Below are 27251 nucleotides of genomic sequence, written 5' to 3'. Positions count from 1 at the left end.
TATTCACAGATGGCAAAGCACAGATTACGTACTACAAGATTACCTGCAAAAATGAAAAATATACATTTACAGTGGAGAAATCTGGCAGTGATCATCCTAACCAAGTGGCCAAACATAATACCACCAACAGTGAAACCCCTGTCAGTAATGTGATGTGTATTCATACAAGCCCACTTATGAAATATGCTTTCCAAAAAAATGTTAACTTGAATTTAATCAGGCGTCTAGCCCTCATTTAAGATTTACAGGAAATACAAGGAGAGTGATGAATAAATTAAACAACATCACAAGGAAACTATTAGGCTAATCAGGAATGTAGTACAGCCTATGAGACAACTGTTTTATCCTTCAAAAAGTCAAAGTCATGAATGAATTGTTAAAAGAAAGACTGCAGACTAAAAGAAAATAAACTGCAATAGTGAACCTGGATCAGATCCTGCTTTGAAAAGAATAGTTATAAGAGTTATTCTCCAATTGGAGGAAGTTATATATGGGTTGTACTCCAGAGAGTATTATGATATTGATAATTTTCTTAGGTTTGATAACAGTATTGTGATTTTGTGAGAGATTACACTTACTTTTAGGAGATGTATTCTGAAGTATTTAGGAGCTAGCTAAGTGTCAGGAGGTCAACAATTTTCAAGTGCTATAGCAAAAATAAGAATAAAATTAGAAATATACACACACAAGCAGCCAGGGATAAAATAAATATAGTAAAAGGTTCCAATTGTTGAAGCTAGGTGGAGATAATACACGTGTTCGACAGAGGTATGGGGAAAAATACTGAGTAACTTAGATAGCTGGGCAAAGGATTGCAGGACCAGTTCTGAGGCTCAGCCTTCAGGAGCAAGGCCTAAATCACATTGCACAAATGGCCAGGTGAAAGAGCAGCATTGCTACCCTGACCACCAGAGGGTGCTGCCTCTCCTCTGTCCCCAGTGCCACTTCTGCCATGAAACCACTGGGGTAAATACCTCTGTCGCCTCTGCTGCACCAAACGCTAGACAGCTGTATCATCCCTTCCACCAGGAGTTGTGGAAACCCTGCACAAAGCCTTTTTCTCCAGCGGCTAAGATGAATGAAATCCTCCTACTGGTACATCTGATTAGTGGAGCCTAGTTCTCAGGCCGGCATCTTTGCTGCACGGTAGATTGGAAATTGGCATATTGATGCTTCTCTTGGTGAGGCTAGCAAAAGATGATCAGTAGCCTTCAACATGATAGGTGTCAGCTGTGGAGGAAAATAATGTATGTGAAATAGTCCAGGGTCCAGACTCTATTCAAGCACCTATCTCATATGACTGCAGCATACTTTAATACAAGAAATTTTACTTTCCGCTGGGCGCAGTGGTTCACACCTGTAATCCCAGCACTTTGGGAGGCTGAGGCGGGCGGATCGCCTGAGGTCGGGAGCTCGAAACCAGCCTGACAACATGGAGAAACCCCTGTCTCTACTAAAAAATACAAAATTAGCCAGGCATGGTGGCGCATGCCTGTAATCCCAGCTACTCAGGAGGCTGAGGCAGGAGAATTGCTTGAACCCAGAAGGCGGAGATTGCAGTGAGCCAAGATAGTGCCATTGCACTCCAGCCTGGGCAACAAGGTTGAAACTCCATCTCAAAAAAAAAAAAGAAAAAGGAAAAGGAAAAGGAAAAAAAGAAAAAGAAAAGGAAAATTTAAAAAAAGAATTTTTACTTTCATGCCTGTAATCCCAGCACTTTGGAAGGCCAAGACAGGCAGATCGCTTGAGCCCAGGAGTTGGAGACCAGCCTGGCAACGTGGCCAAACCCCATCTCAACAGAAAATACAAAAAAAATTAGCCGGACATGGTGATGCGTGCCTGTACTCCCAGCTACTCAGGAGGCTGAGATAGGAGGATGGCTTGAACCCAGGAGGCAGAGGTTGTAGTGGGCTGAGATCATGCCACTGCACTCAAGCCTGGGCAACAGAGCCAGACCCTGTCTCAAAAAAATATATATATATTTTCAGTTTCATATGTTGCATATCTTTAATGTTGAGTTCCAGGTATGGAAGTTTATTTATGAGCCAACTATGGGATTTATTTATTTGGGCATATTGCCTTGTTTGATTATGTTACTCTCTTGGTTGTTTTCTTTTAAAATGCTGGGAGGCCTTCAGGCATAGACATCCATAAATTGAAATACATTATAAGGTCGGGCATGGTAGCTCATACCTGTAATCCCAGCACTTTGGGAGGCCAAAGCTGGAGGATCACTTGAGGTCAGGAGTTCAAGACCACCCTGGCCAACACGGTGAAACCTTGTCTCTACTAAAAATACAAAAATTAGCCAGGCATGGCGGTGCACGCCTATAGTCCCAGCTACTAGGGAAGCTGAGGCAGGAGAATCGCTTGAACCTGGGAGGTGGAGGTTGCAGTGAGCTGAGATCGTGCCACTGCGCTCCAGCCTGGGCAACAGAGTGAGACTCCATCTCAAAAAAAAAAAAAGACAGAAAGAAAAACAAATACATCATGATTATTATTGTTCACAATGTTTCAAAAATAAACTCTTTCATCAGAATGCATAATCAAGACATCGCATAGGGGCAATTTTAAAAAACACTTTATGTTTTATCCATTGAAAGTCTGAGGTTGATAGTGAATCTCTCCTGGCAGCTGGAGAGAGATGCAAACACAACTGAATTCATATTTGCCATGACTGAATATTAATATCCATTAGCACATTTTCTATTGATAAATTCAGAAAGGGAATTCATGGTGCTATCTCAGAGAGTGTTGGCGGTAGCTTTGACCCCTTTATTTGTCATCATTATAGGGAAGAGCTACAGCCCACAGCTTATCCTTTGTTTATGGCAGTAAATACAGCAAAGAAAACATGTTGGGTGACATAGTGAGGCTGCTGGCCCTCCTTCATGTTTCCCATCTTAGGAGTTTGCAACTCCGTAGATCTAGATATTCAAGCCACAAGCCCAGGAGGCATCTTTGATATTTTTCTCTCCCTCACTACCACCCCCAACACCGAATCCATCTCTAGTTCTTAACTCTTAAACATCTCTTAAATCCACTCACTTCTCTTGATTTCCTTCATTGCCAATCCTCACGCAAGCTACCATCATATTTCCCCTGCACTGCAGCAGCCTTCAACCGGCCTCCTTATGACAATGGTGCCCCAATTCCATCTGTTCTTCATCTGCAGCTTGAGAGATCTCTTTAAAGTGCAAATCAGACTAGGTATTTCCTTGCTCTAATCTCCCTACCACTAGCCCCCAACCTAAAAATTATACTTACAATACAATCCAAAATCTTTAGCATGGCCTATATGGCTTTGTAGACTATAAACTCCCCCACCTCATCTGCTTTCCAGCCTTGTCCAGTGCCTCTTGTTCAGGGATCCAGCCATATCAACTTTGTCTAAGCGTTTGCTATGCTCCAAGCTTCTTCTCCCCTCTAAGTCTTTATACCTTTACTTGGTATTTGTCCCTTTCCCACCCATATTCACTCTTGAGTAATGCTCCCCACAAACTAGATAACTTAACTTATTTTATGCAGCCATAACAAAATACCTGAGACTGGGTAATTAATGAAGAACCGATATTTGTTTCTTACAGTTCTAGGGGCTGGGAAGTCCAAGGTTGAGGGGCTTTCATTTGGTGAGGGCCTTCCTGCTGCATCATTCCATGGTGGAAGGCAGAAAGGCAAGAGAGTGCAAGCGAGCAAGACAGGGTCAAACTCATTTTTATAACAAACCCACTCTCACAATAACAAGCCCTAACCCTCTTAAAAGTCATGAGACCTAAGCAGTTCTTAAAGTTCTCACCTCTGAATGCTGATGCATTAGGGATTAAGTTGCCAACACGTAAACTGTGGGAGACACATTTAAATCATAGCACCAGATGTGTTCTTTGCTCTCATAGCACCCTCTGTCTTTCTTTTTTGCATCTATCACAGTTTAGAATTGCATATAAAATGGTGCAATTGTTCTTCTATTATCCCCACTAGACTGGCAACACCTTGAAGGCAGAAACTGTGTTTTGGCTCCCTTTGTGTCGTCAGTTCATAGCACAAAGCCTAGACATATAAGGTGCTAAGTAAATACTTGCTGAATTAAAAAAATGTGAACAAATGGATGAACGTAAGTGACTATGTTCTAGTCAGAAAGGGGTGAGAAAGCCCAGAAAACATTCAGATGGCACCATGTGTTGGACATTGTTTTTGAACCAGGGCCACGAATGCTGGCTGATCTCATCTCCTCTCCCCAGATGAGAGGCTGGGCTGATTGTTCACATACAGATGAGTTCAAAGATTTGAAAGGCATGTCTGAGGAGCAATGAAAACTGACTTGCAGACCTTGCTGAGATCTCAATCCAAACTTAGATTTCCATGATTGAAATTCTCATAGCCACCTCCCCTGAATTGCACTCAACTTTTCAAAATGAGATTTTATGGGAACTGATTGTGATTAGATAAATGGGTGACTTCACTAATGTATAATACAATTTTCAATTACAGTGTATGTATAATAATTTACATTTCTTGTTTGATGGTGTGATATTTATGTGACATATTCTCAATGAGACCCGGCTGCTGTTTACATAATGATCTTGCTTTTCTCTTAGAGAAGATCTCGTTTTCAATTTTCTTTTTGTGCAACAAGGTATTGTCATTCCAAGATAAACATTGTATATTATAGAATGTGCAGGTGAGAAATATCAATAAAGTAATAATCTAGATGGGTTTTAATAATTTTTATATATGCCACTGAATTAGGTAATAGAGTGGTTCACCTTTCATAAAATGTTGGAATAAAAATGTCCCTAAAATTATAGTAAATTTTTTGTGATCTACTGGCTCTATGATCACCCTTGTGGCAAAGTGCCATTGAATGGCAAAAATCAATGTTTTATTGAATATATTTTACCATTAACATAATATTCATTGCCAGAATGCTGCTCTGAAGCTGGAACAATATCACTGGAATATGTCTTTTTTCTGACCTTTAAGACTAGGTCTGCCTGAAACAAAGGCTTTTATGCATTTAACCCCAAATGTGGTTCTTCAATTTCTGGCTAGAGATGGTTGATGGATAAGAGATAAAATAACTCCCAATCAAGTGCTTTCCAGGTTGGGCACAGTGGCTCATGCTTGTAATCCCAACACTTTGGGAGGCTGAGACAGGCAGATCTCTTGGGGTCAGCAGTTCAAGACCAGCCTGGCCAACATGGCAAAACCCTGTCTCTACAAAAAATACAAAAATTAGCCAGGTGTGGTAGTGGGCACCTGTAATCCCAGCTACTCGGGGGGCTGAGACAGGAGAATCGCTGGAACCCAGGAGGCGGAGGTTGCAATGAGCCGAGATTGTGCCACTGCACTCCAGCCTGTGTAACAGAGCGAGACTCTGTCTCCAAAAAAAAAAAAAAAAAAGAGCTTTCCAGATAGAAAACTCTTCTTAAAATAGCAAGCTGGGGGATAGGGAAGAAGAGCACAAAGAAGCCAGGTAGTAGGATATAGTACCCATGGTTTTGAACCTAAGAAACCACATTTGCACGGAGATAGGGGCCAAGCAGGTACCTGCAGCCCTTCACCCTGCTTCAGCCAGACCAGCTCTCCTTTTAGCCATTTTTATATTGGTGTTCCCAGTAAGAATTCATTTAAAAAGGAGAAAAGGCTATTTTAAAAACTTTGCAAAACCACTTAATGGTGAAAAGAGCACTGTTCTAGAACTCAGCCCTCTGAGCTCCATTTCCCCATTTGTAAAATGAAGAGTTTGTATCTGACAGTCTCTAGCATTCACCTGTTCTACAATTCATACTGCCTTATTCCAGGCCAAATGCTAGTGTAGATATGGCTGTTATTTGGCATAACAACCTAATTATGCCATGTTATCAAACTGCATGCTTGCCTCCCTTTTAATGTAACAAAAGATGTAAAATATCCACGCATGGAACCAGCAATATATCAATGGCACTGGCTTCAGATATAAAATGCTCACTTTAACATGGATCGCTGGAAAATATTCAAATAGTCCTCATAATTTCTAGAGTACAGGGTGAAATACTATTCATTTCTCAAGATACATCTGCATTCAAATTAGCCCAACACTATATTAAGTTACAAATAAACCTACGATTTTACCATAATTAAGAAGCATTTCAGAATAATTTCAGATTGTGTTCTACTTATAACTTATTCTAGCAGTAAGCAATTTGTTGAGTTTCTCCTTTCTGCAAATAAATAAAAACTCACCAGCTAAATAAATTATGGGAAAATTTAAAAATCAAATAAACAGTCATTAAAATGATATAAATATATAGTTGTTCGCATGGGAAAATGTACAAAATATACTAAGTGAAAAATCCATTAACAAAGCAGCATATACAATATTATCTCATTTTGGGGAAAAAAATTCTATGTACATATAAGCACATAGAAAAAAGCTTTGGGCCAGACAGGGTGGCTTACACCTATAATCTCAGCACTTGGAGAGGCTGAGGCAGGAAGATCACTTGAGGCCAGGAGTTTGAAACCAGCCTGGGCAACATAGCAAGACCCCATCTCTACAAAAAATAAAACAAAAAAAAATTAGCTAGGCATGGTGGTACAAGCCCAGTCCTAGCTACTCGCAAGGCCAACGTGGGAGGATCTTCTGAACCCAAAAGTTTGAGGCTGAAGTGAGCCCATGGTCATGCCACTGCATTCCAGCCTGGGCAACAGAGCCAGAGCAAGACCCAGTCTCAAAATAAAAGAAAAAGAGAAAAGAAAACAATTTGAAAGAAAGCCATGGCTATCTCTGGATAGCAGGATACTCGGTGATTATGATTTCCTTCTTTGTTACCTTCTAGTGTTCTGAAATTTTTAGCCAGAGTTTATTGAAATTGGGATGGGAAAGGCAATTTTGGAAAGAGAAAACCTCACTAGTTTCTTGTTCTCATATATTGTTTTTAAAATATACAAATGACGGCTTCTTAGAAATAGTGTTCTGTCGAGAATCAGCCAGCTTTCCCTGTAAAGGGCTAGATGGTAAATATTTTAGACTTCTGGGCTTTACATCCTTCTGCAAATGATATGGTTAGGCTTCATGCCCCCACCCAAATCTCATGTTGAATTATAACCCTCATAATCTCCACCTGTCAAGGGAGAGACCAGGTGGAGGTAATTGAATCATGGTGGCAGATTCCCCCAATCTGTTCTCGTGATAGTGAGTGAGCTTTCATGAGGTCTGATGATTTTATAAGTGTTTGGTAGTTCCTCCATGTTCATTCTCCCTCCAGCCACCTTGTGAAGAAGGCACCTTGCTTCCCCTTCACGTTACACCGTAACTGTTTCCTGAAGCCTCCACAGCCATGCATAAATGTGAGTCAATGAAACCTCTTTTCTTTATAAATTACCCAGTCTCAGGTAGTTCTTTATAGCAGTGTGAAAACAGACTAATAAAGTAACCATTCAGTTTTGCCATTATAGCATAAAGGCAGCCATAGACAATAGGTAAATGAATGTGCATGACTGTGTCCTGGTAAAATTCTACAAAAACAGGAGGCAGTCCACAAATCATAGTTTTCCAGCCCCTAGAATAGTAGAAGGAGACTTGGCCACAGACAGACAAGGGTCTTAATCCTTGCTCCACAGCATGTAGCTGCACAATGACTGGGAAACATGGTTTCCTTGTATGTGTGATGGGAAGAACACCTCCCACCTTGAAGGCTTGTGTGAGACAGTCCATCTCACAAAACAGTGCATATAAGTATTGTGTCCTGCCTTCTTTTTATAGCACAACTCGGGGAAAAAGTTAGGTGTGTTAAGTAAAATAAGATTTAAACGCAGACTAAATTCTAATGCCAAAATTTGTCTTCAACAAAACCATTTTATAGCTAAAAGTAGAGTTGGTAGGGCAGGGTATGAAGTAGGGTGAAGACAGGCACAGAAACCTTCCGGGAGGCCATTCATTTCCATTTCACTGCTCCAGGGAGGACAATGGCTAGAGAATGCTTCGAATGCCCACACTCTCCCTTTACCTTAAAACACTGTATGTGTTTAATAAAGGTCATGTCAGATGTACCCAATGACAAAAAGTCATTCAGAGCTAAAGTCTTAAACACTGGCTTCCAGCACTTTTGCATAGGATAGCACATTGGCCCATTTGCTGGAAATGGGCACGAGGGTCAATTCACACATCCTCCCTCCTAAAATTATGTAAGAGGCACCATTGTGTTTTCATGCTATCACTTACACACCTTAGATGGCTCTTTTCTGTCCTTCTGTCCATAATAATGTCCCACACCCTATTCCTAACAGTAGGGAGTAGGAGAGGCATTTTACAAATAACTGAGATATATCAGCCCCTCATTTGTTCACCCTCCAAAGTAGTTCTTACTTAAGAGTTCAGAACACATTGACCACCCAGGGTACTTCATTAGTTTCCATATTCATGAGTAACAAACACATCTTCTAATAATTTTTTTTTATTTTGCTACTCAGGGTCTCTGCTGATTGGAAATGTTGAAGTATTATAGATTCAAAATGTTACAGAGATTCAAAAGAAAAAAACAAAACTACCCATCCTGAGTGACACTTTACATTCTCATGATGCCACCTATGCCAGAAGCATGTTTATTGAAAGCCACAGTAGTAAAAATACAGAATTTAAAAATTTCCCTTAAAAACCTGTGTTCTAGTCGTAGTGAGGTCATCATGACTGGCAATTTCCCTTTAGAAAAACCTTTAAAGCATGAAAAAATGTTGATGGTGATACCCAAACACATATCGCCATACAGTGTAACAACGGCTGCAATTCCAGTGCTTGCTTCATCATCAGCCTCAACAGAGAGCTGCAGTGAAGAAAGACCTTCTACAGCACTTGCCCAAGATCTTTCCCCTGCCCTAAGACAAAGAGAAGGAATTATAGGCGGTGATAATAGAGATGGCAGGCACAGCTCTCATGTTCTGTATTTAAACATTTCTTTTTTATTTTTTCTTTTTTGTATTTTTTCTTTTTTTTTCAGAGATGGAGTTTTGCTCTTACTGCCCAGGCTGGAGTGCAATGGCATGATATTGGCTTATCACAACCTCCACCTCCCAGGTTCAAGCGACTCTCCTGCCTCAGCCTCCCAAGTAGCTGGGATTACAGGCATGTGCCACCACGCCTGGCTAATTTTTGTATTTTTAGCAGAGACGGGGTTTCTCCATGTTGGTCAGGCTGCTCTCGAACTCCCGACCTCAGGTGATCCACCCGCCTTGGCCTCCCAAAGTGCTGGGATTACAGGCGTGAGCCACCATGCCCGGCCTTAAATACATTTCTTAAATATAATATTCAAATCCAAAATACAGTGATTTGTGCTCACTCCTTTTTGTTTCCAGGGAAATAAAGTCTGTAATAGGCAGATAGCCCTCTTCAAATAAAAAAAAGTCCAGTGGGTCCAGGAGGGTTGAAGCTGGAATCCAGTCTCAGCTCCAGTACCACCCGCTCCTAATTATCAAGAAGGAGTGGCTTGGGCTGCTCTGGCCATGGTGTCTGGGCAAATTAATGTGATCCCAGATAAAGACTTAATTAGAAAACCTAGGTCTCTTCAGGAGATCAGAACCTGGGGTGGGAATAGTTAAAGGCAGAAGATGAGGCTGCACTGAAAGTGATCCTGTGTACTAAAACATTATAAACAACTTGCATGCCACAAATAGTTATTTACCAGATGTTTGGGGAAACAGGTGACCTCTAGACATTTGTAATCTGGAGCTATATGTAGTATAATGACATTTAAGTTTCTATGAGAGTACAGACGTGACAATGATTTATTCATCATTATGGGGTGATGCTAGGGGAGGAGGGACAGGCAGACAGGCAGAGGAGTGGTTCAGGAGGCCTTTTAGAGGATGCAGCATTTGAACTAGGCCTAGATGGGTTTCACTAGCTAGACAAGGAGGAAAGGATATTTCAGGAAGAAGGACCGGCATACGCAAAGTTTGGAGGCATGGAACCTGCCGGATTTGGGGAAGAGTAAATCGTTTTGTGTGTCTGGAATGTGGGGGCTGTGGAGTTAGGGTTCAAGAACTGGGAAGGCAGAAGGAAGAAGTTGTAAAAGTTCTCTGTACTTGGCCAAAGAGTTTCAACATGATCCTGCATGCAGGAGGTTGACAAGCATTCACTTGCAGTTTTAAAAGGTAACTTTACGCATGTAGAGTCAGGAGGTAGACTTCACTGTAGCCATTAAGGGAACTGAAGAACACTATGGTAAAACCTATTTTTTTTTCAATGAGTAAATTGTGCCAAATACTGTTCTAAGTGCTTTCCACACATTGATGCATTGAATCCTCACAACAGCCCTCTGAGGTAGGTTCTCCCCATTTTACAGGCAAGGGAACTGAGACACAGAGAGATTAAGTAACGTGTCTGAGGTCATACAGTGGTGGGGGCAGGATAGAACCCCACGCAGTTTGGCTTTAGTGTTTGTGTTCAGAATCATTCTGCTAAGTTTCTTCTCCTGGGCACTGGTCCCCATATGTGCTCACGGTAATTCCTCTGTAAATGCTGCTGCTCTCTCATCTCTCAATAACGGGGCTGCTTTTTAGCACCATCCCATCATCTGTCTTCCTTGACCTGCTGGAGGTCAAATAAGAGAACAAGGAGCACCCACTTTTCCTTTATTCTCCTTAATGGGCATTCACCTTCCATTTACAGTGCATGAAATGGTGCCAACAAGACAGAGCCTAGGGCTTTAGGGAAGACATTTTAATATACATGCTTTGATATTTATAGATAGTTTTTGGTCAGTGAATGTTACTTTATTCTGTGAGCTACCCTTTCAAAGAAACCCAAGTAGCTGGGATTACAGGAATGAGCCGCCACGCCTGGCTAATTTTTGTATTTTTAGTAGAGACAGGGTTTCTCCATGTTGGCCAGGCTGCTCTCGAACTCCCGACCTCAGGTGATCCACCCTCCTCAGCCTCCCAAAGTGCTGGGATTACAGGCATGAGCCACCGTGCCCGGCCTTAAATACATTTTTTAAATATAATATTCAAATCCAAAATACAGTGATTTGTGCATATTCCTTTTTGTTTCCAGGGAAATAAAGTCTGGAATAGGCAGATAGCCCTCTTCAAATAAAAAAAGTTCAGCGGGTCCAGGAGGGATGAAGCTGGAATCCAGCCTCAGCTCCAACTATTAGAGAACACTTTTGATATGAGTCTGTAAAATTAATTCAGATGGTTTGCCAAAGCCACCAGTCTTAATTAATGACTTACTGTAACCTCCAGTTTTATTAGGTGTATATTTCTAGTATATTGGCATGTATATTAACACTGGCCTGTGAATAAACTGACAGTTCTTAAATGATATGAGATAAACTTATTTTCTTATGAGGAATTCACTTTTGCCTTGAACTTATAGTAAAATGATTATTAGTTCAGTAAATTATGACTTCAATATTTTTTTATCCCTTTGCAATAGAAAGACTGTCCAGATTTCATTTCTTGATGAAACGATGCTTTGGGTAAGTCTTTTTAGTTATTCTCATGCTCTAGCAAGTAGTACTCTTAGCTTTATAGCCATAAACTTTCCAAGTGGAAAAACATTCACTAAGGGTCTGCTAGTTTTATTTTTTTAGTAATATCCCACCCTGGTTTAATAACATTCCACAATATTCCTAATATTTTAAAGGATGTATTAAATGTACGTATACACACACATACATCACGTGAAAATTGATTACAATCTTCTTTAACTGGTAATAAAATGCATATAGTACATTTACATTGAGATAAGATATTAATAAAATAAACAATGTGGGTCTTACAGCAACAAAAAGTACCTGGAGAGTCCACTGTCCAATTTGAAACAATTTGCATCATTCCCCAAAAAGGGGGCACCAGGTGTGGTACGATTTTTATCTGTGTGTTTCACAGGCAAGGTCTGGTTGAGATGTGGTGGTAGAAGCAAAAAGTATTCAGTTACTGCTCAATTACCAAATGTCTTAGCCATTTTTTCTCCCAAATCCTTGCCTTTTTGAAAGGTAAACTTTGAAATTAATATGTCACTCAAAGTCACCATGAGGATAACATAAGAAGCTAAAATTTTTCATCTGAAGTGAACCCAGACAGTCTGATCCAGGCTACAGTAAGTAAGAAGCCAACTTCTTAGGGCTTACATTGTATTTAAAGGTTATTCTCAAGCATAGTTAAAGACTATGGTTTTCCCATAGAGCTGATAAAGGGTAGTTGGTATTTACTTCCTCGTTGAAGTGGCGCCACCATGTGGCAATAGCGTCACACAGTTTACAATTCACTCAACCAGGTGACTTCAAAATTAGGAGATTTTTTACTTTTTTTCATTTGGGAACATTTGTATCATTTTAAATTTTGTGCATAAAGAGTGATTCAAGGCTGGGCATGGTGGCTCATGCCTGTAATCCCAGCACTTTGGGAAGCCGAAGCAAGTGGATCACCTGAGGTCAGGAGTTTCAGACCAGCCTGGCGAACATGGTGAAACCCCATCTCTACTAAAAATACAATATTTAGCTGGGCATGGTGCCACGTGCCTGTAATCCCAGCTACGTGGGAGGCTGAAACAGGAGAATTGCTTGAACCCGGGAGGCGGACGTCGCAGTGAGCCAAGATTGCGCCACTGCACTGCAGCCTGGGTGACAGAGCTAGACTCTGTCTCAAAAAAAAGAGTGATTCATTTTATACATGTTTATTATGTGATTTCAAATTACCATATTCAAGTTCACATAAAATATGAATGGGTTGTGTTTTTGTATAGCAGTATACGTAGTGCTTAAGAGAATGCACTTTGGAGCCAGTTAGCATAAATTCAAATTCCAGCTCTGCTACTTACTCTGTGTATAATATTGAGCAAATACTCTGTGTATAATATTGAGCAAAGTACCCAACCCTTCCAAGTCTCAGTTTTCTTATCTGCAAATGGAGGCAGCAGTAATGTACTTACCCTAATGGCTTCTAATGAGATTAAGCAAATTAACTCTATAAAACACTTAGAACAGTGTTCTAAACACTTACTCTAAAACACAGAGTAAGCCATCTACAAGTTTTGTTATTACTTTTTTATTATTAGCTTGAAGAGACTGATCACTCATCTGATCCACCTTTCTAAATCCATTCCAGGTGCAGTCTAAGCCAATTCATGAGAGATAAACATCAGCAACCAAGCTACAGGCATAGACAGCAGCTACATTTACAGTTTAAAAACTAGTACTATATATGGAGAAAATTATTTTAAAACAAATCAAAATAACTTCAATGCCTTTGTGTCAGATTACATCACGTTAATGCTCAGTTATAAATGACTGACCAACATTTTGACAATACCAATGAAATTTATTCTTCTAGACATGTGATATGGTTTGGGTGTGTTCCTACCCAAATCTCATCTTGAATTGCAACTCCCACAATTCCCACTTGTCGTGGAAGCTACCCAGTGGGAGGTGATTGAATTATGGGGGTGCATCTTTCCTGCACTGTTCTCATGATAGTGAATGAGTCTCACAAGATCTGGTGGTTTTAAAAAGGGGAATTTCCCTGCACAAACTCTCTTCCCTTGTCTGCTGCCATGTGAGACATGGCTTTCACCTTCTGCCATGATTGTGAGGCCTCCCCAGCCATGTGGAACTATAAGCCCAATAGACCTCTTTCTTCTATAAATTGCCCAGTCTTAGGTATGTCTTTATCAGCAGCATGAAAATGAGCTAATAAAGTAAATTGGTACCAGTGGAGTGGGGCACTGCTGAAAAGATACCAAATAATGTGGAAGCAACTTTGGAACTGGGTAACAGGCAGAGGCTGAAACAGTTTGGAGGGCTCAGAAGAAGACAGGAAAATGTGGGAAAGTTTGGAACTTCCTGGAGACTTGTTGAATGGCTTTGACAAAAATGCTGACAGTGATATGAACAATATGGTCCAAGCTGAGGTGGTCTCAGATGGAGATGAGGAACTTGTTGGGAACTGAAGCAAAGGAGACTCTTGCTATGTTTTAGCAAAGAGACTGGCAGTATTTTGCCCCTGCTCTAGAGATTTGTGGAATTTTGAACTTGAGAGAGATGATTTAGGGTATCTGGCAGAAGAAATTTCTAAGCAGCAAAGCATTCAGAGTGTGACTTGGATGCGGTTAAGGGCATTCAGTTTTAAAAGGGAAACAAAGCATAAAAGTCTGGAAAATGTACAGCCTAACTGCGATAGAAATGAAAATTCCATTTTCTGAGGTGAAATTCAAGCCAGCTGCATAAATTTGCATAAGTAATGAGGAGCCAAATGTTAATCCTCAGGACAATGGGGAAAGTGTCTCCAGGGCATGTCAGAGGCCTTCATGGCAGCCCCTCCCATCACAGGCCCAGAAGCCTAGGAGGAAAAAGTGGTTTCATGGGTTGGGGCCCAGGGTCCCCATGCTGTGTGCAGCCTAGGGACTGGTGCTCTGTGTCACAGATGCTCCAACCGTGGCTGAAAGGGGCCAACATAGAGCTTGGGCTGTGGCTTCAGAGGGTGCAAGCCCCAAGTCTTGGCAGCTTCCACATGGTGTTGAGCCTGTGAGTGCACAGAAGTCAAGAACTGGGGTTTGGGAACCTCCACCTAGATTTCAGAAGATGTGTGGAAATGCCTGGATGCCCAGGCAGAAGTTTGCTGCAGGGGTGGGGCTCTCATGGAGAACCTCTACTAGGGCAGTGCAGAAGGGAAATGTGGGGTCGGAGCCCCCACACAGAGATACTACTGGGGTACTGCCTAGTGGAGCTGTGAGAAGAGGGTCACTGTCCTCCAGACCCCAGAATGGTAGATCCACCAACAGCTTGCACTGTGTGCCCAGAAAAGCCACAGACACTCAACACCAGCCTGTGAAAGCAGCCAGGAGGGAGGCTGTACCCTGCTGAGCCACAGGGGCAGAGCTGCCTAAGACCATGGGAACCCACCTCTTTCATCAGTGTGACCTGGATGTGAGACATGGAGTCAAACGAGATCATTTTGGAGCCTTAAGATCTGACTGCCCTACTGGATTTCAGACTTGCATGGGCCTGTAGTCCCTGTTTTGGCCAGTTCTCCCATTTGAAATGCTATATTTACCCAGTGCCTGTATCCCCACTGTATCTAGGAAGTAACTAACTTACCTTTGATTTTACAGGCTCATAGGTGGAAGGGACTTGCCTTGTCTCAGATAGACGTTGAACTGTGGGCTTTCAAGTTAATGCTGAAATAACTTAAGACTTTGGCGGACTGTTGGGAAGGGATGATTGGTTTTGAAATGTGATGACATGAAATTTGGGAGGGGCCGGGGTGGAATGATATGGTTTGGCTGTGTCCCCACCCAAATCTCATCTTGAATTGTAACTCCCATAATTACCACCTATCGTGGTAGGAACCAAGTGGGAGGTGATTGAATTATGGGGGCCAGTCTTTCCCGTGCTGTTCTTGTGATAGTGAATAAGTCTCACAAGATCTATTGGTTTTAAAGAGGGGAATTTCCCCACACAATCTCTCTTCTCTTGTTTGCCACCATGTGAGATGTGCCTTTCACCTTCTGCCATGATTTTGAGGCCTCCCAAGCCACATGGAACTGTAAGTCCAATAAACCTCTCTCTTTTCTAAATTGCCCAGTCTTGGGTATGTCTCTATCAGCAGCATGAAAATAGACTAATACAACAGGTGCATCTCAAACATTAATGTGCATGCAAATAACCAAAGGCTCTTGTTAAAATGCAAATCCCAATTCAGTAGGTGTGGGTGGCTCCTGAGATTTCTGTATTATCTTGCAAGCTCCCAAGTAATACCAAATGCTGTTGGCCTACAGAACACACTTTGAGTAGCAATGCTGTGAATTACTGAAATCCGTTTCCACTTTATTATTATCTTTCCCTGTCACTCAACAGAACATGGTAAGTTAATTGTAAGTCAGAGAAAAGCCATTGGAACCAAGAAAATACTTTGTATAGTCTTCACATTTTCTTTTGTCTTTTTTTTTTTTTTAGAGAGAGTCTCATTCTCTCGCCCAGGCTGGAGTGCAATGACACGATCTCTGCTCACTGCAACCTCTGCCTCCTGGGTTCAAGCGATTCTCCTGCCTCAGCCTCCTGAGTAGCTGGGATTACAGGCATCTATTACCACACCCGGCTAATTTCTTTTATTTTTAGTAGAGACGGGTCTTTTCCATGTTGGCCAGGTTGGTCTTGAACTCCTAACCTCAGGTAATCTGCCCGCCTCTACCTCCCAAAGTGCTGGGATTACAAGTGTGAGTCACCGTACCCAGCCAGTCTTCACATTTTCTAGATAATTTAACCATCATCTTTAATGAAGGCAATGGCTGCAAATATAAGGGAATAATAAATGTCTATACAGACTGGAAAAGCATATAAGGACCAAGTTTTATCACAGTTGTTACATTATACCATGCCAGAATGTCCAGAGAATTGGAAAGAGTGTAGCTCACATTTGCATAGAAATGCTTCATGTGTGAAAGGCAGAAGGGACAGTGCACAGGCCACTTAACGTAAAACAGGGATCCCATCAGCCTTGGAGACCAATAAGGGTGTGACATCACATGAGACATATAAAAGAGCTTTTCAAATGACTGAAAAGTAAGTGAAAGGGTTTATTATTTGTGAGGCAATGTCAAAAGGATCATAACTTTAAAAACTCTTTGGGAATCTTGGTAAGATTGTCTAAAATCGACCATGATAGCTATGACCCAGGCAATAAAGATACGTTTCTATTGTCAGAGATTATAAGATTCTAAAACAGGAATGTAGTATCATGGAAATAAAAGCCAGAAGTTTCATGGGTAACCATTGTAAGATGCTGACAGCATCAATTTACACCATAAACAGTTTAAACAACTTCCCGAAGTTGGAAATATATTCTTAACAGCATTTATGTGCTTTTTTAAAAAAACTGTGTCTTAGACCATTTTGTGCTGCTATAACAGAATAATGGAGACTGGGAAATTTATAAGGAAGAGAAATTTATTTCCTCACAGTTCTGAAGGCTGGGAAGTTCCAGATCAAGTCTCCAGTAGGTTCAGTTGTCTGGTGAGAGCTGTTGTCTGTTTCCAAGATGGCACCTTGAAAATGGCATTTTCTAGAGAGGAGGAATACTGTTTCCTCATATGGCAGAAGGTGGAAAGGCAAAAAAGACAAAGTCTCTCCATCAAGTCCTTTCATAACTGTATTAATCCATTCATGAAGACGGATATAGTTTAGATATTTGTTTCCTGTAAATCTCATGTTGAATTGTAATCCTCAATTTTGGAGATGGCGCCTGGTGGGAGGTGTTTGGATCAGAGACACAGATCCCTCATGGCTTGGTGCTGTCCTCATGATAATGAGTGAGTTTTCACGAGATTTGGTTGTTTAAAAGTGTCTGGCGGCTGGGCATGGTGGCTCACACCTGTAATTCCAGCACTTTGGGAGGCCGAGGCGGGGGGATCACCTGAGGTCAGGAGTTTGAGACCAGCATGGCCAACATGGCAAAACCCTGTCTCTACTAAAAATACAAAAATTAGCTGGGTGTGGTGACGGATACCTGTAATTCCAGCTACTTCGGAGGCTGAGGCAGGAGAATCACTTGAACGCGGGAGGTGGAGGTTGCAGTGAGCAGAGATGGCACCACTGCACTCCAGCCTGGGTGACAAGAGTGAAACTCCGTCTCAAAATATAAATAAAGAGACAGAGAGAGAGAGAGAAGTATCTGGCACTTCCCCTCTCCCTTGCTTCTGCTCTGGCCATGTGAAGTGCCTTCTCCCGCTTTGCCTTCTGCCATGAGTTAAATCTCCCTGAGGCCTCCCCAGAAGCTAAGCAGACGCTGGTGCCATGCCTTCTGTACAGCCTGCAGAACTTTGAGTCAATTAAACCGCTTCTCTTTATAAATTAGCTAGGCTCAGACATTGAGCAATGCAAGAACAGCCTAACACAAAGGCAGAAACCTCATGACCTCAGCACCTCAGCACCTCCCAGAAGGCACCTCCCAACACTGTTGCATCAGGGATTAAGTTGCATCAGGGACACATTCAGACTATGGCACTGTGTATATGAAACCACAACATTTTGTATTAACTAAAATCACATCTTAGAGAAAAAAAATTATAAGTACATTTGCATAGAAGAAAATAGGAAGGTATACTATAACACATTGGGAACAGTTAACTCTCATGGATGACTTTTATTTCCTTTTTGCTTAACTCTATTTTCTCCAAATTCCATAACCAATATATATTACTTTTGGAATGGGGGGAGAAAAACCAAAGACAAATTTTATTCCAAAAAAAGAGAATTATCTCCTGAATGTGAATAAAGTACTTAAAAGCTCTCTATTTAGCAACTGAAAACCATATTCGGTAAGACTGCAATTCATGACAGACCTTCCTACCCTTATTGCTATTGGCTGAAATTCCTGAAAATATAATTTTGCTCATTTTTAAAAAACAAATACCCCTGTAATCCCAGCACTTTGGGAGGCCGAAGCAGGTGTATCACCTGAGGTCAGGAGTTTTAAAACTGCCTGACCAACATGGTGAAACCCTGTCTACTAAAAATACAAAAAATTAGCTGGGCATGGTGGCACATGCCTGTAATCTCAGCTACTCTGGAGGCTGAGGTGGCAAGAGAATTGCTTGAACCTGGGAGGAGAAGGTTGCAGTGAGCCGAGATCGCGCCAGGACACTCTAGCCTGGGCAACAAGAGTGAAACTCCGTCTCAAAAAAAGAAAAAAAAACAATATCCAAAATAGCACTTTAGTGTATTGAGAATTTCTCCTGCTAATAATTAATACTGTGGGCTTTTGGGGTTCTAAATTACTCTGAGGAAAATCTGAAATACAGAAAAACCCATTTTTTAAAACGTCAAGGTTCTTACGATGTCTGCCTTTATTTCCATTTCAAGTGCACTTGGGCCTCCAAAACTGAATTTCTTAACTTTTTTGACTCTGGAAACATTTCCAAGGAGTACTTGCAAGAAGCCCGCTTCAAATTGGAATCCTTCCGCTCGGATATAATCATGCAAACAGCCGAGAGAATTTATTTAACCTTCAGCCAACTGCTCACCCAACTTGAAATTATTGATAGCCCATCAGCAATGATCAGATGGAGAGGCTAAATGAAGAGGTGCTTTTTTTTACAAGAGAACCATTGAGCTGGTAACAGGACTTGAAATGCCGTGTCAGCTCAGCTCGCATGGTCAGGGAGCTCAGCTGCTGGAAGGAAATAAAACTGTTCAGTTAAGGCCGCCCTCCAATCAGTCACAGGGGTAATGGTGTTTGGCTTCAGTCAGGTTGTATGTCAGCAAATATACATCTCTTAGACAGCCCCTAAGAGTGCCTTAAGATCATGCTTATTGTTTTATATAGATAGGGGTCGGGAGCTGATAAATGGTGGTCATAGGCCACCGAAATAAATTTTACCATGTTCAGCAGGTAAACTTAATCTCAATACTGGAGAATGAGAGAGCCATTTTGATAGAATATTCATTCCATTGACAGTGATGGGACATTTTTCCTCTGTTAATGTCCTGTGCAGATCATATGAAAGTAGATATCCTCTTCTCCCCGTGCCCCAGCCCCCACCGTATGAGGCCCACGTGCAGGAAAGAGACACCAGATACAGTCTTAGCGATTCACTGGGATTGAACTTTAAAGACCGAGGGTGATTGACAGCGCTCTTCGGGGAAATGAACACACCACAGCACTACCCTGATGCAGTCAGAGTGACACAGGAGTCAGACACAGAAATGAAAAACTAGTGGCGGTTATGTGGAATCATTTCTGCGCTATCCTGAGTCCGAAAAAGGATTGGAAGCAGCATTAAGAGGTCAATAAGTCATAGAAGGGAAATGCGTGGCACAGGGCTGCCACCCTCTCCCAAGCCACTGTCAAACACCAGCATTCGGCCACAGTTCCCTTTCCCAGGGAATTCAGGTGAAGCTCAGAATCTCAACCAGTGTTTCAGGCACTCAGATTAAAAAGAATTTGCCCCCATCTCACTAAGTCCTTAAAATCTAGAAATCTGCCTTCTAAGGAATTTATTGAGTCCTCTAAAAGTTTCTAGAAAGGCAATTAGAAGGCACCTTAAGTATTAGAGTCTGTGAAAAGCAGAGAATATGATATGGTCCCTCAAAGACAATCTGTCTGGCTGCAAGAGATTTTTCTTAGGAATGATAAATGAGGCCCAGCAGAAACAGGACACTGTGCTATTCATTGGAGAAATGAGAAGACTTTTTCAAAGGATTGGATGCTCTTATCCCCAGGCCAAGAGTCAGCACGGCTCATGAATCTGAATCAGGGTGCCTGCAAGAGCCCTTCAGAGCCAATCTTTATTAGAAAGCCTTAGAAAGGTTGAACGGGAATAAGGAAAAAGAAGTCGTATTAGAAAAATGTGACTTCATGCCTACGTTATGGCAGATATACCCAAAGAAATCAACCCATTTGCCAATGACTATAGTCCTCTTAAGACCTGCTGTAGGGATAGGCGCAATAGCTCACACCTGTAATCCTAGCACTTTGGGAGGTCAAGGCAGGAAGATTGCTTGAGTCTAGGAGTTTGAGACCAGCCTGGGCAACATAGCAAGACCCCGTCCCTACAAAAAACAATTTTTAAATAGCCAAGTGTGGTGGCTAGGACACTCTTGGTCCTAGCTACTTGGGAGGCTGAGATGGGAGGATCAGTTGAGCCCAAGAGGTCAAGGTTGCAGTGAGCTGTGTTTGCGCCACTGCATTCCAGCCTGAGTGACAACAGAGTGAGACCCTGTCTCCAAAAAAAAAAAAAAAAGACTTGCTGTAGCATATGGAACTTATGTCATCTCCCTGGCGTGTTGTTTCTTTTATCAGACTCGAGAGCACCGAAACACGGAACTAGATTTCTAAGGAATTATGACTTAGAGCTTGCTTGAGGATGAAACAAATAAACTGAATTATTATTTTCTTAATTTAGGAAAAGGAGATCTTTGTTTTATTACCTTGTTCACCTTCCTGCTTTCCACTTCTTTGAAGGCAGAGCCATGCTCTCATATCTTGGTATCTTCATAGCCTGGCATGGTGTCTCAGGGGTAGTGGATACCCAGTGCAGTAAAATCAGTGAATACATCATTCAGCACCCCGCTTCACTAAGAAGCCCTAAAGCAGTCTGCTGTCTGCATTTTTAAGCATAATGTACCTTAAGGAGGCCAATTACTGCATCCAGGCCAAAGTACGTATTTATACTAAGCCTACGGTCTCTTAAAAATAAAAAGTTACTAGACTGTCCTAGAATTTGGAAAAATCAAATTATAATATCTTGATTTACAATTGTTGTATAAAGACAAATCTTTTCTAATAATAAAAATGTACTATAAAGTGTTTTGACAAGAAAAATACACTACAGGATGTAATGGAGAGGATGTTCTGAATTAGTGAAAGTCTTAACTACAGACTTTTTTAAAATTTTTAAATTTTTAAAGGATTGGGAGATTGGCTACATAGAAGCAGATTGAGCATTTGGGGATGGGACTTTGGATGATGTGGTTAGGTACTTTTTAGTATTAACAAAATTTCAGTAAATTTGAAATTATTGCAAAGTAAAACATCAGGATCTAAAACAATATTGTTTTATATAAACTATAATCCCACTTTGTAGAATTAGTGCATCACACTATACATAATATGTAGAGAAAAGTCAGAGAATATGCATCAAAATATGGTTAGCTCCAAGTGAGACTGAGTCTATGTTCATTTACATCTATGTTTTTATCCATATTTTTATTTATCTGTACTTCCTAGTTGTTAAAAATTGGGTGTGTATTCTCTTTGCAATGCCAAATTTTTTTCTTTTTTTTTTTTTTTCACTGCAACCTCCACCTCCCAGGTTCTAGGCAATTCTGCCTCAGCCTCCAGAGTAGCAGGGATTACAGGTGCACGCCATCACGCCCAACTAATTTTGTATTTTCAGTAGAGACGGGGTTTTACCATGTTGGCCAGGCTGGTCTTGAACTCCTGACCTCAGGTGATCCATCCACTTTGGTCCCCCAAAGTGCTGAGATTACAGGTGTAGGCCACTGTACCCAGCCAAAATTTTTGCTTTTTGATGTATGTTCATGCACTAATTTCCAGGCTCAAAATAAGATTATAAAACATAATTGTTTCATCTATAATTCAATTAACATCTACAATATATAATGTACTTCTAAGTCACTATAAGAATGCCTTCCATTTCTAAAATGTGGGAAATGATCATGTGTGGGAAATTCTATTTATCTTTTCTGCTTATTAGATTACCTGCTGCTCATTGATCATATTCCTTTTTTAAAAAAATCTACTATAATTGAATCGCTTCCTTTCTAATTTTTTTTTTTTTTTTTGAGACTGAGTCTCACTGTCTTGCCCAGGCTGGAGTGCAGTGGCACAGTCTCGGCTCACTGCAACCTCTGCCTCCCTGGTTCAAGTGATTCTCCTGCCTCAGCCTTCCGAGTAGCTGGGACTACAGGAATGTGCCACCACGCCTGGCTAATTGTCTGTATTTTTTTAGTAGAGACGGGATTTCACCGTGTTAGCCAGGATGGTGTCGATCTCCTGACCTCGTGATCTGCCCGCCTCGGCCTCCCAAAGTGCTGGGATTATAGGCATGAGCCACCGCGCCTGGCTTTCCTTTCTAATTTTATAATAGAACCTTTAAAATAGTTTAGCTCTTCTAATTACTATTTATCTAAATATACAAATTATAAAATAATTGCCTTTTGCTACTGTGGGTTTCAGCATCTTTTTATTGCTTTTCTTAATTCATTTCGGATCATGTTATAATTATAAACTTCATTTCAAAGAATAACTACAAGTACTAACAAGACTGAAATAGCAATGGTCTCAGTGTATACAATATCTCTTGTCTAGAAATCTCTTGCTAAAAGAATTTGAGATTCAAGTTAAATTATATTCTTGAAATGAAATGTTTTCAACATTCTTATCATCTGCAAAGACAAAGCATTTATGTATGGCCTGGGGTCTCCCAATAAGGACCTTGAAAATGATGTTTGCAAGTTGTACCTAAAAAATGAGATTCCCCATCAGATTTGGGCAAGTAAATTTGTAGTTATGGTCATTGTACACCTAATGTATAGAAAACAGTGTTGAAAATATACAGTAAGTGCAACTTTTTGCATGCAAACTTTAAAAAACATTTCCTGGGTCAGTTTAGCTAAAAAAAAAAAAAAATGAAAAAAAATGAATAGTGGGCCTTTGCAATTATTCAAGCTTAGATACATACACATCTCCAATTAACTGAAACAGACATTCCCGGCATTATTTGAGTGAAGAGGATATTCTTTAATCATGTCACTGTATTTTGGTAGGTATTTTTGGGTTCTTTTAATATGTTTTTGTTTTGTTTTGTTTTGTTTTTGAGACGGAGTCTCACTCTATCACCCAGGCTGGAGTGCAGTGGCCCGATCTCGACTCACTGCAACCTCCGCCTCCCAAGTTCAAGCAATTCTGGTGCCTCAGCCTGCCAAGTAGCTGGGACTACAGGCACCCGCCACCATGCCTGGCTAATTTTTGTATTCTTAGTAGAGACGGGGTTTTACCGTGTTGGCCAGGCTGGTCTCAAACTCCTGACCTCAAGTGATCCACCTACCTCAGCCCCACAAAGCACTGGGATTACAGACATGAGCCACCTCATGGGTAGGCCGTGGTAGGGATTTTTGACTATAGAAGTCAGAATGTTACATCATGGGATCAGAACCGAGTCAGAGATATAGAATTCTAATACTCACTTCCACAGCACACTCTACCTTACTTATCAGATATATAAAAGAGAATCAATATTCCACCTTGTATGGTATATTGATTGAGCTTGGCTTATAAAAATTAACTTTCATGGCTGGGTGCAGGGGCTCACACCTGAATCCCAGCACTTTGGAAGGCTGAGGCAGGAGGATCACCTGAGGTCAGGAGTTCCAGACCATCCTGGCCAACATAGTGAAACTCTGTCTCCACTGAAAATATAAAAAATTAGCCAGGCATGGTGGCACCCACCTGTAATCCCAGCAACTCAGGAGGCTGAGGGAGAAGAATTGCTTGAAACCGGGAGATGGAGGTTGCAGTGAACCGAGTTCGCCCCACTGTACTCCAGCCTGGGCAACAGACTCTGTCTCAAAAAAAATAATAACAAGTTTTACAATATATATAGGTTCATAACTCAGTAACACCTCAGCGACACTATAGCTACTCCTCAAGCCAAAGTCTCAATCAGAAAAAAGATGCTAGGTGAATAACACTGGACTTACAAATACCCAGGGCCATAACAAATCAAGACAGTTGAATTGCAAAATTGTTTAAACGTAGAGTTATTTTAGCTTCAAATATAGAAGCGTAACTGAAAATGACTTAAACAAAAGAATATTTACTATCTCACATAAAAAGAGGTTTAGAGCTGGGCCGAGGGGGGTGGGGGGGTGGGCAGCTCACGCCTGTAATCCCAGCACTTTGGGAGGCCGAGGCAGGCAGATCACAAGGTTAGGAGATCAAGACCATCCATGCTGGCTAACACGGTGAAAACCCGTCTCTACTAAAAATACAAAAAATTAGCCGGGCGTGGTGGTGCATGCCTGTAGTCCCAGCTACTTGAGAGGGTGAGGCAGGAGAATCGCTTGAACACAGAAGGTGGAGGTTGCAGTGAGCTGAGATCGCATCACTGCACTCCAGCCTGGGTGACAGAGTGAAACTCCATCTCAGAAAAAAAAAAAAAAAAGGTTTAGAGGTAGCAGCTACAGGGAGAGTACAGGGAAGGTTAATTCAGTAGCTCAACAATGACCTTAATTACCAAGACTCTTTCTGTCTTAGTGTTCAGTGATCTTCTGTGTGTTGACTATCATCCTCAGGCATGTCCCCTCATTGTAGCAAGGTGGCTGCCACAGTTCCAGACATCAGGTTATCACACAATCATGCCCAAAGGCAGAAAGGACAATGTTTCCTTATATGTTTCTCTTTTCACTAAGGAGGAAAACTTTTCAGAGTACCTCAGCAGCAGACTTACCCCTAAGGTCCATTGGCAAAGACTTACTGGGTCACAGGCCAATGCCTTAGCTGCCAGGACAAGTGCTGGCAGGTGTCTTTCTGACATTTTAGCCTCTCACTTGAAAATCAGCTCTTCCAGCAAGAAAGAAATAGGAGACAATAGATTGGCTGTGGGGTAGGCAGCCAATAGTGTTTACTCTAGTTTGTGCTTTCTAATCAGAGTCTTGCTTTTTCTTTGTTTTGTTTTTTTCTTTCTTTCTTTCCTTTTCTGAGGAAGAGTCTTGCTCTGTAGCCCAGGCTGGAGTGCAGTGGCACTATCTTGGTTCACTGCAGCGTCTGCCTCCTGGGTCCCGGTTCAAGCAATTCTCCTGCCTCAGCCTCCCGGGTAGCTGGTATTACAGGCATGGACCACCAAAAAAAAAAATGCCCAGCTAATTTTTGTATTTTCAGTAGATACTGGGTTTCACCATGTTGGCCAGGATGGTCTTGAACTCCTGAACTCATGATCCGCCCACCTTGGCCTCCCAAAGTGCTGGCATTACAGGCGTGAGCCACTGCGCCCAGCCTTAGTTTTCCTTTTATACAGAGAGTTAGAGAGAGCGAGAAATAGGCTTTTTGCATAGCTTTAAGTAAACATTAAGTAGGGCTGTTTGTTGCAATTCATGTGCTTCTGAATATGGTGCATTTATGAGGCCTTGTTTCCATTTAACTTTGAAACTATAAGGAGGATGTTAGTGGTCTCCTATGTTTTCAATGCGCTGAACACACAGCTGGATCCCAGCACCTCTGGGCTGATATCCCACATTTATGCCTGGGACCCTATCGTTTCATGATGGTAATTAGCATTTGTATAACCCTTTATAATTGGAAAAGCTACCTATTCATATATTTTATCTTTTGAACCTTACTAGCCATATAAAAGTTGTATCCATTTACTTAAAATGAGCCAGAACAGATGGGCAGGCATGAGACCTGGCATTCAGTGGGCCAGGTGAAAGCCAGAAGCCAGAGGGGTAAGCATTCAGCCTCTGGGAGCGTCGTCCACAAACAGCTAGGCTGCAGAAGCTAGCCTAAAGCTCAGGAAAGAGCTCTGGTCTCTGCAGAGAGGAAGACCAAGAGTAAAATGAGACTTTACTCTAAAAGAAAACTTCCCTAATAAGAAGATTGGCAGATGAGGATTTGAGAATCAGGACCAAGGTAGAAATCTACAAATAAAACCCAGGACTCAAGGGTATACAAAAAAAAAAAAAAAAAAATTCCAGCAAGTTCTCCATTAATGTTGATGAATGAATGAATGAATGATACCAGAATTATTGTGCCAGTGATTTGATACTAAGCCACTACATGTTGGTCTAAAAGAACTCAGTAGTATTTCTAGGAACTGGGAGCTGGCTGGGTCTATAATTAGAGATCAAATATGCCATCTTGGAGTTGAAAGGAGGACTGCAGCTGACTGGGGCTTTATTTATTTTTTATACTTATTTTTATTTTTATTTTGAGATGGAGTCTTGCTCTCTTGCCCAGGCTGGAGTGCAGTGGTGCAGTTGCGGCTCACTGCAACCTCCACCTCCTGAGTTCAAGCGATTCTCCTGCCTCAGCCTCCTGAGTAGCTGGAATTACAGGCGTGCACCACCACACCCGGTTAATTTTTGTATTTTTAGTAGAGACAGGGTTTCACCATGTTGGCCAGGCTGGTCTCAAACTCCTAACCTCAAGTGATCCACCCACCTCAGCCCCACAAAGTGCTGGGATTACAGGCATGAGCCACCACGCCCGGCCAGGGCTTTCTTTAATTGAAAGTTTACTAAGAATAAGTTATTTGGGGAGATTCCTAATTATGCAAATTCTCAGCAATCTTCCCTAGAAACTCTGATTCAGGAGGTCTTGGGTAGAGTACAGAAATTTTTGACAAGCACCCAGGTGGTCCTGATGCTGTGGTAACCAGAATCATCTTACATTCCTAATTAAACAGTAAGCCACTTAAGGACCAACAGCATCCCCTATATGTGTCCCCCATAGATTCTAACTGTGACGCGAATGCTCAGTGTGCATGTTGATTGAAAAAGCCCCTATTTTAAATCAGTGAGGTTACTGGAATTGACCATTTAGGATGATCATAGTCACCTGCTGAAGAATGAAGACTATTCGCAACCTTGATGCTAATTGACTATTAAGGTGTTATACATTGTAGTGGAAACAGGTGGGCAGAATAGAGCCTGCATTTGAGGTAATTACAATCTAGTGGGGTAATAAATTTGTAGGCAAATAATTTAATACAAAACAGAATTTGATGAGTGCTATGAGATGAATAAAAATGCTCAGAG

This window comes from Pan paniscus, chromosome 16, assembly GCF_029289425.2.
Source record: "Pan paniscus chromosome 16, NHGRI_mPanPan1-v2.0_pri, whole genome shotgun sequence".
Taxonomy (NCBI): domain Eukaryota; kingdom Metazoa; phylum Chordata; class Mammalia; order Primates; family Hominidae; genus Pan; species Pan paniscus.
The sequence above is the reverse complement of the archived record's forward strand: the minus strand, read 5'-3'. Positions refer to the sequence as shown.